Source organism: Dendrobates tinctorius, unplaced genomic scaffold (assembly GCF_039654945.1).
Source record: "Dendrobates tinctorius isolate UK_male_01 unplaced genomic scaffold, ASM3965494v1 ptg000038l, whole genome shotgun sequence".
Classification (NCBI taxonomy): Eukaryota; Metazoa; Chordata; class Amphibia; order Anura; family Dendrobatidae; genus Dendrobates; species Dendrobates tinctorius.
In genome coordinates, this window is record NW_027361706.1 from 27405619 (window position 1) to 27419482 (window position 13864).

Genomic DNA, 13864 nt, shown 5'->3' on the forward strand with positions numbered 1-13864 from the left:
TTATTTACCAGCCATCCGGAGTTTAAGGACATTGTCCAGAAACATAGGGATCGGCCACATAAGCGGTTCACAGGGCAAAAGTCTACTGAGGCTAATACCCTTTTGTTCCAGACCTAATGAAGGATTGGTTACAGTCCCCTTCGGTGGACGCTCCTATCCGTTTCTGAGGAGAAACCCCTCCGATCGTCAAATTGACTACCTTGCCCGCTCAGTTTTTGAACCTTCAGGAGTGGTGCTTTTTCCATCTTTCGCGGCGACTTGGGTCACGAAGGCAATGGCCGCTTGGGCATAAGTCTTAATTCCAGCCTTCCGGGGCACCAATCTTCCACCCGGAGGCAACCAGTGTCGCCAGGCAGATAATTCACGCAGCGGACTTTGTAGTGGACTCTTCTTTAGATGCCGCCAATTGCGCTGCTCAAACTGCCGGGCAGATGCCACATCTAAAAGATCGTTGACTTCTCTGCCCTATCAAACTGGTCGCCTTTTTGGAGAGAAACTGGACCAGCTCATTTCTGATACTACTGGGGGAAAAAGTAAATTCCTTCCTCAACAAAAGGCTGTTCGGCCGTTTCGGAACCAACATCGACGTGTTTTCGATCTCTTCGCAACAACTCCAGTTGGTCCTCTTCTACCTTCTCTTCCGGTTCAGGTCGGTCCCCACGCGGAGACAGAGGATCCCAGGTCTAACCGCTCTTGGACTGTGAAAAATGAGGATGAATGAACTCATGGAGATCAACATCCAACACTGCGGAGACACCATCACATGTTTCTCAACGCAGTGATTCTAGAGCAATGCCCCCATCCCTTATGGGAAAAATGCAAAAACATGCAAAACACAAGCCGCGGAGACACCATCACATATTTCTCAACACAAGCAATGACTAGCCAGGTCTTTCCCCGGGAAGGAACAACCACGGGAAGGGCAGTCTCCAATAAAGGAAACCACTTATGCCAAAACATGGTATCCATCCACAGACCAGCTGTTTCGGGGTATTGCCCCTCATCAGTGTGGAGTAGGAAACTGGCTAGTAGGAGCAATGCCTAGTAAAAGACTGTGAAAAATGAGGATGAATGAACTCATGGAGCTCAACATCCAACACTGTGGAGACACCATCACATGTTTCTCAACGCAGTGATTCCAGAGCAATGCCCCCATCCCTTATGGGAAATATGCAAAGAGACTGCCCTTCCCGTGGTTGTTCCTTCCCGGGGATAGACCTGGCTAGTCATTGCTTGCGTTGAGAAACATGTGATGGTGTCTCCGCGGCTTGTGTTTTGCATAACCGCTCTTGGAAGCCCAGGCCTAGGGCATCTGGATCTATGGGAGCCCGATCTCATAGATCTTCTACGCAATGACTTGTTGCGGCATCCGGCAGACACCGACAAAGTAGGCGGTCGTCTACTTTCCTTCTGTCACACCTGGCGCGCGGTCGTCAACAGCAAGCGGGTTAGGGAGCTGGTGGCCTCCGGATACAAGATAGAATTTTCTTCCCCTCCAACATGGTTTTTCCCATCCTCCTCCCCCCCCCCCCCCCCCCCTCTAAGAAAAAGACAAGAGCCTTCCTTCGGGCTGTTCAGGCTCTGCAAAGGAACGGAATCATCACTCCGGTCCCTCAGCACGAAAGGTTCAGGGGTTTTTATTCAAACCTTTTTGTGGTTCCAAAGAAGGACGGGACGATGTGGCCCATTCTGGATCTCAAACTGTTAAATCAGTTTGTCAAGGTACGGAAATTCCGAATGGAATCTCTCCGATCAGTTGTCGCTTCCATGGAAAAAGGAGAGTTCCTAGCATCCATCGACATTAAGGACGCTTACCTTCACATTCCGATATGCCTGTCCCACCAGCATTTCCTGCATTTTGCAATTCACGAGGAACACTTCCAGTTCGTTGCCTTGCCCTTCGGACTCGCCACCGCCTCCAGGGTCTTTACCAAGGTCATGGCGGCTGTCATGGCCATTCTCCACTCTCGGGGAGTGGTGGTGTTACCGTACCTGGACAACCTGCTCATCAAGGGTCCGTCCCTTCCAGCCTGCAAGGAATCCAAGGATATAACAGTAAATACACTTTCTCACCTGGGATGGCAGATAAACTTCGAAAAGTCTTTCCCAAAACCGGCTCAACAGATTTCCTTTTTAGGAATGATCTTGAACACTTCCCGCGGGTTGGTCATTCTCCCTCCAGAAAAGACCCAAGCCTTACAACAGGCAGAGCGGACTTTTTCCCGACCGACTTCTCACACCATTCGTTTCAGCATAAGAGTTCTCAGAAAGATGGTGGCAGCGATTGAAGCAGTCCCATTCGCACAGTTTCATCTCCGTCCCTTACAACATGTGTTGCTGTTAGCTTGGGACAAGAACCCGTTCTCCCTGGACCATTGGTTCCTTCTTTCTGTCCCTGCGGGTCACATAAGCCCTCAAGTGGTGGACACTGAAGTCCTCCCTGAATCAAGGGAGGTCTCTTCTCCCAGTAAGATGGTTGGTAGTATGGGATTCGGACATAGGTTTATTTCCTGGATTAAATTATTATACGTGGATCCAAAGGGGTACATTAGGATTAACGGGGAGACCTCAGAGTCGTTTGAGTTGTTCAGAGGAACTCGTCAGGGATGCCCCTTATCGCCGTTGCTATTTGCGGTGGCGATGGAGCCATTAGCGATTAAAATTCGTAACTCCACAGAAATACAGGGCTTCAGATATGGGAATCTGGAGGAAAAGATTGCCCTATATGCAGATGACATACTCCTTTTTCTGCAAGATGGGGGAGATTCGTTGACTAAGGTTATGGCCCTTATAGAAAGATTTGGATCCTTTTCCGGATTGAGAATTAATTGAGACAAATCATGTATCATGGGGATTGACCGGGAATTGGGATGTCCACATATAGGTGGGGTGGATGGACAGCTGAAAGTAGTTAATGAATTTAAATACCTCGGAATATGGGTATCAATGCCTATATCTAGATTTCTCGAATTAAACCTGGATCCTTTATTAGTTAAACTTAAAGCCAAGATGACAGCATGGTGTAAACTAGTATTGTCAATAGTAGGGAGGACGAACCTACTTAAAATGATAATGATGCCTCAGTTGGTGTATATTCTCCATAATACCCCGGTGTGGATCCCAAAGAGAAGATTTTATAAAATTAATACTATTTTTAGGGAACTAATTTGGGGGAAAAAACAAGCAAAACTTAAACTGGAAGTGCTCCAAAGGGGGAAGGAGGGTTGGCGGCACCAAACCCATGGATATACTTTATAGCAACGCAAGGGCAGCACTTCAGAGGTTGGCAAGAGGAGGGAAATTTAAACGTTATGGGAAAAGTTTTGGCCCAACTGACCAATAAAAAAATATTAATACAGAGTCTGGAGGCGGGATGCTTTGTGAGTCATGGAAAAGGACTACCTACTTTTAGGTTAATGCATAAAATATGGCAAAATATTAAGAGTCTCAGAGGAATTGGGGAATTGACGACATACACGCCTATTTGGGATAATGCAAGCCTATCAGAACTGTGTAAATTGAAGGATTTTGGTGATTGGGAGAGGAAAGGATTGCAATATATGTGGCAGTTACTGGAGGGGACGGAAATCAAGCCATTTTCTGTATTAAAAGAGGAGTTTGGGCTCTCGAGCAGCGGGGAGTTTCGATACTTCGGTCTCAGGCATGCATTCCAGGCACAGAAACATATGACACATATGACGGTACAAAAAGATGTTGTGTTGGATTATGTGTGCGCGTCTGGGGGTACGAGGGGAGTTATTTCCACCATTTACCGTGACCTATTGTACTCCCACATGATTAGGTTTCCCCTAAAGGCAAAAGCTAAATGGGAGAGGGAAGTGGGACAGATAGAAGATGAAATATGGGACACTATATTAGAATATATGCCCAAACTTTCATTGAGTGAACCGGGTAGGATATCGCAGCTGTACATCATACATAGAACGTATAAAACCCCGGAACTTATGGAAAAAATGGGCCTGAGGGACAATGCGGAATGTCCAAGATGTAGAGTTGAGCCCGCGGGAATGTTACACATGCTCTGGTCCTGCCCAAGACTCTCTTCATATTGGGGGGAGGTTATTGAACAAATTGAGAAGATATACCAATGTGGAGTGGGAAGGGACCCCATAACGTGTGTGTTGGGGTATGTGGAGGAAGTGTCTGTGGGAAATGCATATAAGCCAATTATAGCAAAACTTTTATATGTACACTGATCGCACAAAAATGGATCGATGCCGAGCCCCCGACGGTTGGGGAATTTATTGTACGAGTGAACAATGTAGTTCGGTTAGAAGAAAGAGTTTATAGACGCCGACACAAAGAGGTGCATTTTGAGAAACTTTGGTCTAAGTGGTTGCAGTAGAGTCAACCTTATTGAGAATGTCTTATGGCAATTAGGCTGGGGGGGCGAGGGAGGAGGGGTGGCTTTCTTATGAGGGGGGTAACTCGAATGTCGTATATTTTTTTTTTTTTTTTTTGTATATGTTTTGGATTTTGCATAGGCTTTTGCCTGCATGTAGTGTAAACGGCATTTGAATATAATAAAAAATCTTTGGTTCAAAAAAAAAAGATGGTTGGTAGTAACCACCGACTTAAGTCTTCTAGGCTGGAGTGCGGTCTTTCGTCACCACACGGCACAGGGTCGTTGGTCAACTCGAGAGTCCAGTCTCCCCATCAACATTTTAGAGATACAAGCGATCAGATTAGCTCTACGGAGTTTTCACCATCTCCTCGCAGGTCACCCCATCAGGATCCAATCCGACAACGCCACGACTGTAGCGTATATCAACCGCCAGGGAGGTACTCTGAGCAGGATGGCCATGCACGAAGTGAGTCACATCCTCCATTGGGCCGAGACCAACCATTCGCCCATCTTAGCAATCCACATCCCGGGCGTAAAGAATTGGGCGGCAGATTTTCTCAGTCACCAAGGCCTTGTCTTGGGAGAGTGGTCTCTTCATCCGGAAGTCTTTCAGCAGATTTGTCATCGCTGGGGGACTCCAGATGTGGATCTCATGGCCTCAAGACTAAACAACAAGGTTCCTCGATTCATTGTCCGATCGTGCGATCCATGCGCCATCGGAGCGGATGCCCTAGTTCTGCCGTGGCATCGGTTCCAGCTCCCGTACATCTTTCCCCCTCTTCCCTTGCTTCCGAGGGTCATTAAGAAGATCAGAATGGAGGGAGTACCAGTGATCCTAGTCGCGCCAGATTGGCCGCGCTGAGCAATGTACGCTGAACTAATGCAACTAGTCGCCGACGTCCCCTGGCGACTTCCAGATCGCATGGATCTACTCACAGGGCTTGATTTACCACCAGGACTATGGGGCCCTGTCTTTGACGGCGTGGCCATTGAATCCTGGATTTTAGCACAGGCTGGGTTCTCTCACGACGTAATTTCCACCATGATTAGTGCTAGGAAGCCTGTGTCCATGCGCATCTATCATCGCACCTGGTAAACCTTCTTTTCGTGGTGCAAGGATCATGGTCGATCCCCTCTAGTGTTTTCCATTCTGGCCATATTGGCATTCCTTCAATCCGTATTAAAGTCAGGCCTCCCGCTTAGCTCGCTCAAGGGCCAAATTTCGGCCTTGTCAGTGCTATTCCAACGCAAAATTGCCACCAAACTTCAGGTCAAGACGTTTGTTCAGGGAGTTTCCCATGTGGGGCCTCCTTATAGAAGGCCATTAGAATCATGGGACCTTAACCTGGTTCTTACAGGAGGCTCCATTTGAACCGCTGCAGGACGTGCCACTGACCATTCTCTCGTGGAAGGTGGTCTTTCTAGTGGCAATTACGTCAATTAGACGAGTTTCGGAATTGGCGGCCCTGTCCTGCCGTCCTCCATTCCTGAATTTTCATCAGCACAAGGCAGTTCTCATGACGTCCCCGTTCTTCCTGCCCAAAGTAGTCTCCTCTTTCCATCACAATGAGGAAATTGTTTTGTCCGGCACCAGTCCATCTCATTGAGAAGGCCCTCCACACCCTGGATGTGGTTAGGGCTCTGAGACGGTACATCTCGCGGACAGGTCTGTTCTGCAAGGCTGCGACTTGGTCCAGTCTGCATACTTTTACAAAACATTACCAAATTCATTCTCAGGCCTCTGCAGATGCAGCTCTCGGCAGACGCCTCTTGCAATCGGCAGTACCACAGTGTTGACTATGGTACATGGGGTATTAGCAGATGTATGCTCCCCACCCAGGGACTGCTTTAGGACGTCCCACTGTGTGTCCCCAATGAGGCGTAGGAGAAATAGGGATTTTTGTGTACTCACCGTAAAATCCATTTCTCTGAGCCAATTATTTGGGACACAGCACCCAACCTGTTTAGCCTATTGGCTCACTGTAGCATTCTTAGATTTTGACATGGTTATGGTTATTGTTCACTGTTTATGCTACTGCTTTTTTCACTGAACTGGAGAAATCTCATCCAGCGAGAGGGTGTATACTGCAGGGGAGGAGCTAACTTTTTTTCTGGTTTACTTAGTGTCCTCCTATTGGCAAGCAGCATAAATGATTGGCTCGGAGAAAAGGATTTTTCGGTGAGTACACAAAAATCCCTATTTTTGCAGCTGAAGTGCCCGGGGACTTTGGTGCAAAATGTTTTTTTTTGTCACTAATCTTTAATGTGCCTTAATGAGTTTTAGAAATCAAAACAATGAATTATCATTCATTTGTATGTATACATATATTTATATATTTTAGTTCTATTTGACTTGTAATAAAATAGTTTGACATATGAGTTGAATTTTCATTTCTAGAATGATAAAGCTCGGTGTGACATTAGTGGATTTCTGTATTTTTCGCTTGGTAAGACGCACGGTTTTCCTCAAGTTGGGAAAATTCGGGTGCGTTTTATAAAGCGTACATGCCTTACTGATATTGTGGGTGTAGGCCGAAGGCTGGGATGAGGGGGGGTGCCCGGTGGTTGCTGGCCGCTGCTGCAGGTGTCTCCAGTGCCTAGCGGTGCTGTGTGAGTGGACAAATTAGCAGAGTCCACTGCACACGCACAGGGAAATGTGGAAGTATCGGGGCTCTGGCATGTCGCAAAATGTCGGCAGAGCCCCGGGCATCGCCGGACACCCACGCAGCACCGCTGGACACCGGAGAGACCAGCAGCCAGCAACCGCCAGAGACCCCCGCACCAGCGCGCTGCACATCAGAGCACCCCCTCATCCCTGCCTGCGACCTGCAGAATCACCCCACTCTTGCCTCCTCCAGCAGCGACCCTGGGACACCGCTTCACCGCAGCCACGAGCCCTGGGTAAGCAATAAGATGCATGGATTATAAGAAGCACCACCATTTTATTAAAAAATGGTTTTCTTATTTTTCTCCGAAAAATACGGTAACTGCATTTGGATCTGTATCGGGCTGTGTCCACACATTGTGGTTTATTGGGGGAACTATCTGCAGGGAAGTCCTCACCAGTAGACCAGACCCGGACTTCCATGGAGTCCATACAGCCGGACCAGCTGTATGGTGTTTTTCTTTTTTTTTTTTTAGTCCATAATTGTTTTTTCTTAAAAATACATCAGCTGCTTCTCGCTGAGGGTCTGACTGCTGCTGTCACCACTGAAGGGACAGGCTATGGCAGATTTTCCAGAGGAAAAAATATCTTTGTAATGTTAGGCAATATTCACATTTTATTTTTTGGATACTAATGGCTTACAAAATTCTGATGACCTGTGACAGAGCTGGAATGAATGTGTCGCGTGGATTTATGTCTTCTTACATCAAAGAAGGAATGTGCTCCTCAGACCTCCTGGAGACTTCATAGCCCTGGATCAGACCTAAAATCACAGGACAATAAGGGGATGTGCACACGTTGCGAATTGCTGGGCGGAATTTTCCGCGCGGAATCTGCATCTTTTGGCAGAATCCACAGGTCAAAATCCTCGCGTTTTTTATGCGGATTTAGTGTGGATTTGGCCTGCGTTTTTTTACTTACGGATTCTTATAATGGAATGGGTGTAAAAATGCTGCGGAATCTGCACAAAGAATTGACATGCTGCGGAAAAAAACCTGCTGCGTTTCCGTGCAGATTTTTCCGCAGCATGTGCACAGCGGGTTTTTTTTCTCCATAGAATAAAATTGTACTGTAAATCCCTTGCGGATCCGCAGGAAATCTGCAGCGTGTGCACAGACCCTAAAATCTCACCTTCCTTATCTATGATCTTTCCCAATATTTATGGCTACCACTGTTTATCACTCTCCCATATTGATAGTTCTGCTTCCCTTGTCTTATTATTGCCAGTACTGTTCTGTATAATATGTGACTCTTCACATATTGTCTCACTCATGCTGGCATAATAATCAGATGAGTGCAATCCTCTGCATATTGGCCTGCACTCGGAGCAATGTTCTTCTATCAGGCCGGGCAGATCAGTGGGGTTTTCTCATCTGGACTCGCTTGCAATGTGACTGAACTCAGATGGGTCTGAGCAGAAAACATTGGATGCCATCCGGCCCATCAGTGCGACATTTATAAAGATACAATTCTGTAATATGGAAAACGAAAATGGTTCTGTAAAAGATTAATAGATCATGATTAACAAAAACTGGTTTAGCACAATAATGAGAAGTGAGAACAAATCCTCCCTGTGAAGATCTGATGTTGTGGGTTGTAATAATCACCGAGGCAGGTTACCGATGCAACTATTTTTATTCCATAAATCCAGGGTTGTACAACAAATCCATGTAGATGGCCGACATGTAATGTCCTCAGTACACAATTTCCCCATCTGACATCTCCAAAACTCCATACTCCATGGGGTCCTTTAAATGATGGTCCATCTTCTGGCGGCAGCGGTCGGTTGTCCGGTACCTTCTTCTGAGCCTCTAGTCTAGTCCATAAACACATGCAGTAAATAGCAGTGCAGCGATTGGCAGGGAAGACCGCAAGCGTATGTCCGGTGCTCAGCTTTCTCTGCTCTGCACGTGTGCGGTATTCACAGTCACGGAGTGCACAGCACCTGTGGAGAAACAGGGTTAGTGGGTGCTCTTGTCCACTGGCCCAGCTGTCATTAGCAAGACTGCATGGACCAGGGCTCATACCACTGAACCCACGCTCTGTGGGAGAACACTACACAGACAATGCAGGGTAAGGGTAAAATAGTGTGGCCAAGCTTTACTGAACCACAACACCCACTAGTAAACAGAACAATTCCAGCACTTTCCCCAAGATGGTGCACATTACAAGGTCTCACCCTTCCACTGACTCACCGGGATGCTAGTGGATGTTATGTCAGAGCTCTCAGGGCTGCTATTCCACCTGTGATAACACAGAAAAGAGGTCACAACAGGCGTAGGGAGATAACCGAAAGCAGTCCTGTGTTCTTTCAGCCGGGTCTGACATACCCTCAGCTGGGATCCTGAAGAGTTTCTTGTCCGTTGAGTGTTTAGCAGAATGTCCGGCTGGTGGCTGTTTGTGATGAGATGAGACCTCGTCTCTCTGTCTCAGGCTCTTTTTATACCTCAGGCAGGTAAGCTATTTTTAGAATTACCCAGTTTCCTTCAGTACACCCTCACAACCTTTCCCTATCTACATTCAAAGTCAACAAACTGATTCCAGAATATAAACAAACATCAGATAAGTACACACTATGTTACATGATATATCATTGTGCAAGTCGGTCTTCTTGACCCACAAGAATCCACACTTAAATCCACAAGCCAAATATACAAAGTCAATTCCTCCAGGCCTGCAAAAACATAGCCATCTGGGCAATTAAGATATACTCTGGTTTCTTCACAGCACCTTTCTCGGTTTCTGCCATGGGGCGCAAGGCACCTTTATCTCCCGCGGTCCCGCTGTAGACAGCAAACGCAGCCTGCCGCAGCGCCGATGCTCGGTGGATGGAGCGCGTTGCTCTCTCAGCTGTGCGCTGCTGCTGGTTATCGCCGAACTGACTGCTGCAGCCCGCGCTTTTCCTTTTATCTTACCCCGCCACCCCGGATCATGAGGTTGGTCCGGCTCCTCATTACTGCCCCATGCAACATGGGAGGCAGCCTCAACAGTTCCGGACCAGGCTCGGTACAGGTACCCACAGCTCGGTCTTCGTCCTTACAACAGCACCACCACCACCAGCAGTGTCACCGAGCATCTCCACCCCGTCCCATGGAAGTGTTCAGCTCTCCATCACCCAAACCCTATAGAGAAAGAGTAAATACACTACCCGCCCACTGGCCCTGGTCCTGAATAACAGCATTTACAAATAAATGGCTTTTGAAACGCTGCATCTATTGGAGAAAAACTGTTAAAAAAGTGATGGTGGTGGCTGTTGTGCAGTACATGGTTCCCATCCACCACTAATTTTTCATGCGGGGCCATCCCTGTCCAGCACTCACATTTTGCAGCCAAAATCAGGTGTGCACTGCGCAACGCCATCAGTGGCAAGGTACAGATAACTACCGATACGTGGAACAATAAGCACGGGAAGGGACGTTACTGCGCAGGAGCTGTGGATAGTGATTAAACAAGAGACCGATGAATGGTTGGGGCCGCTGAACACAAGTCTTGGCCTGGTGGTGTGTGATAATGTGTGAAATCTGATAGCAGCTCTAGGCCTAGCCTGTTTGATGTACATCCCTTGCCTGCCACATGTGTTAAATTTAGTTGTGCAAATCTTTATTAAAAATTACCCATATGTTAGAGCTGCTGCAGAAATTGTAGGACGTCTGTGCACACTTATGGAGCTCACACCCTGCAGCTTCTCGCCTGTCTGCCCTGCAGCGTCACTTCTGCCTTCTTGCTAAGTGCCTCATATGCAACGTATCAACAAGGTGGAAGTTGAGTTGGAATACGCTGTAGACACTGCGAGCAGAAGCAAGCAATAATGGAGTTTCAACTGCAGCACGCACGGGTGAGTCGCTCTGTGGAACAACACCACTTCACCATCATGTAGTGAACACAACAGGGTGGCCCTCAGTCGCTCACGAGCATCACTGGAGCATGGCATGAAGGATATAGGACACAGACCAAACACCTCCCACAGAGTAACAGCTTGTCTTTGCCTCTGGGCACCCTGGCACAAATGAGCCAATACATGCTGCTGTGCCTGTGCAATGACCGGTAGAGTTGCCCGATCGTACCCCTCCTGATTACTGGGTTGCCACCCTGCTGCAAAGACAAACTACTATCATTACTTCCAACAATGGAGCGGGATGGCAAAATGTGTGAATACAAGCACACGCTGGTAGAGGCACTATTGACGGCATTCCCACCTGACAGATGAAACATGGCATATGAGGAGGAAGTCGCCAACGCACCTGGGGCACCACCTCAGAAGGGAGGGTTAGCATGGCTGAAATACGAAAAAAAATTCATCAGCACGCCACAACATCCATCACCACCATCTGATACGGTGTCCGTACAACCAGGTGCCAGCATTATAACAACATGGTGGATGAGTACTTGTACATGTCCACATGTCTGCAGGTACTAAGTGATGGGTCTGCCCATTTAACTTGTTGGTTTCCAAACTGGACACATGGCCTAGGCTTGTCCTTTTTTTACTTGTAAGTCCTGGCAAGCCCCATGGCAAGTGTAATGTCGGAACGTGTGTTTATCACAGCGGGGGATGTAATCATACATAGGCGCATCCACCCGTCCAAAGCCAACGTGGGCACTGTCGCATTCACTAAAATAAACCAGGAGTGGAGCACACAGGACTTATCTGTACCTTTGGTTGACTAGACAAATGTACCATCTGCACCCAGACATTGTTATACTCTCTTTGCCATTCAATTTATTTTAGGGCCTCACCATAAATGAAGAGAAAAAAAATCAACAAAAATAATGTTGGATACCATCTGCCCTGCCTCTTCCACCTACACCGCAATGTCCACCTACTGCTCGTCCACCTACACCACCTCCTCCACTTGGACATCCGACTACTGTATCTACATTGTTCTTTTTTATTTTATACTATGTTCTTTTAAGTGCTGTCCCTAAAAGATAAAGTAATAAAAAAAAACAACACAATAACTGTATTGGATACCTCATCCCCTGCCTCTTCCACCTTCATCGCCACGTCCACCTCAAGCTTATCCACCTACTATACCTCCTACATTTGGACTTACGCCTCTTTTTTTCTAAATTATAAATAAAATTTCTATTCTCTGTTATGTCCACATTTGTTTTCAGGACTATTGTCCTGCTTACCCCCATTTTGTTCCCTTTTTCAGCTTTACCCCTTAATACCCCCATTTTGCAGCATGAAAGTTCGAGACCACGTTGACCTCTATTGGCTGAGATTTGGTCTCATTATGCTGGGAATGGCCCAATAAACATGAACCTTTTCAGCCTATTAATCAGTCAACAGCTGTCTGCTTTTTATTTGCTGGTTATTAAAAAATGAATGGACTCCCAAAAAAATTAATTAGGGTCCCCTCCATTTTTAATAAACAACTAGGCAAAACAGACAGCTAAGGGCTGATATTAAAAGTCTGTGACGGGCCATGGATATTGGCCCTTTCCTACACTAATTAAACTAGTCCTCAGCTGCACGATAAATGGATAATCTATTAGATGTGCTGATTCTTGTGCTTTACCTCAGCTCTTCCTGATTACCCCAATTGCCACTGCACAAAAGCAATCTATAAGTATAATTCCAGCTGTTATTTGTAAAAAATCACTGCTTACATCAACCCCAGGGTTGGTAAGGCTACTTTCACACTAGCGTCGTGCACTGCACGTCGCTATGCGTCGTTTTGGAGAAAAAACGCATCCTGCAAAGTTGCCCGCAGGATGCGTTTTTACTCCATAGACTAACATTAGCGACGCATTGCGACGTTAGGGCACACGTCGCATCCGTCGTGCGACGGATGCGCCGTGTTTTGGCGGCCGTGACGCACAAAAAAAGTTACATGTAACGTTTTTTGTGCGTCGTCTCCGCCATTTTCGACCGCGCATGCGCAGCCGAAACTCCGCCCCCTCCTCCCCGGACATTACAATGGGGCAGCGGATGCGATGAAAAACTGCATCCGCTGCCCCCGTTGTGCGGCGCTTCCACACTATGCGTCGGTGCGCTGCAACGTCGCATAGCGACGTGCAGCGCACGACGCTAGTGTGAAAGTAGCCTAAGAGAGGTGTCTATGAAACACCCCTATTAATAACACTGTAAGTAAAAATAAACACACAGATAAAAAAAACAAGGATTTTAAATATAAAAACAGACACCATCTTTCACCCATATTTACCAAAAAAAACACCTGCAGGTCCAATGTAATGCACAAGGTCTTGCGTAATCCACATCAATGTCCCAAGACGATCCCCGGTTCCAATACATAGAGGCCACAGAGACATCATAAAACATGACCTCTACCCATGTCTGCCATACACACTAAGGGTGGCATGGAAGCCACCACCTAAGTCTGGTATTAAACTACTCCAAAGGACCTGACCCTTTAACCCACTGGGATTTAGATTTCTCAGTGTGAACCGGCTATTTCCAAGTGGGCAGAAGTACGAGATCCCTCTGGCTACTTGGATTTAGCTTTCTCATTGTGAGCCGGCTATTTCAAATTGGGCAGAAAGACCAGATCCCTATAGCCACTTGGATTTGGCTTTCTCACGGTGAGCAGGATAAATCCAAGTGGGCAGAAGGACCTGGTCTTTTAGCTTACTAAGTCTGGTATTAAACCACTCCAAGGGACCTGGTCCTTTAGCCCACTGAGATTTAGCTTTTCACAGTGAGCAGGCTAAAACCAAGTGGCCAGAGGTTCCTGGTCCTTATGCCCACTTGGAAATAGCCGACTCTCACTGAGAAAGCTAAATCCAAGTGGGCTAAAGGACCAGGTCTCTTGGAGTGGTTTAACACCAGACTTGGTGGACAAAAGGAACAGGTCCTTCTGCCCACT

The 13864-nt window shown here is 47.1% G+C and overlaps 1 long non-coding RNA gene across 1 annotated transcript; it reads right to left on the reverse strand.

Annotated features, from left to right (window-relative positions):
- Positions 1-8647: 8647 nt before the first annotated feature.
- Positions 8648-13662, reverse strand: LOC141088293 (uncharacterized). The gene is made up of 2 exons (XR_012231897.1): positions 9227-13662; positions 8648-8976 (listed from the first exon to the last, which is right to left on the reverse strand). It is a non-coding gene; the product is annotated as an uncharacterized lncRNA (long non-coding RNA).
- Between the last annotated feature and the right edge of the window lie 202 nt (positions 13663-13864).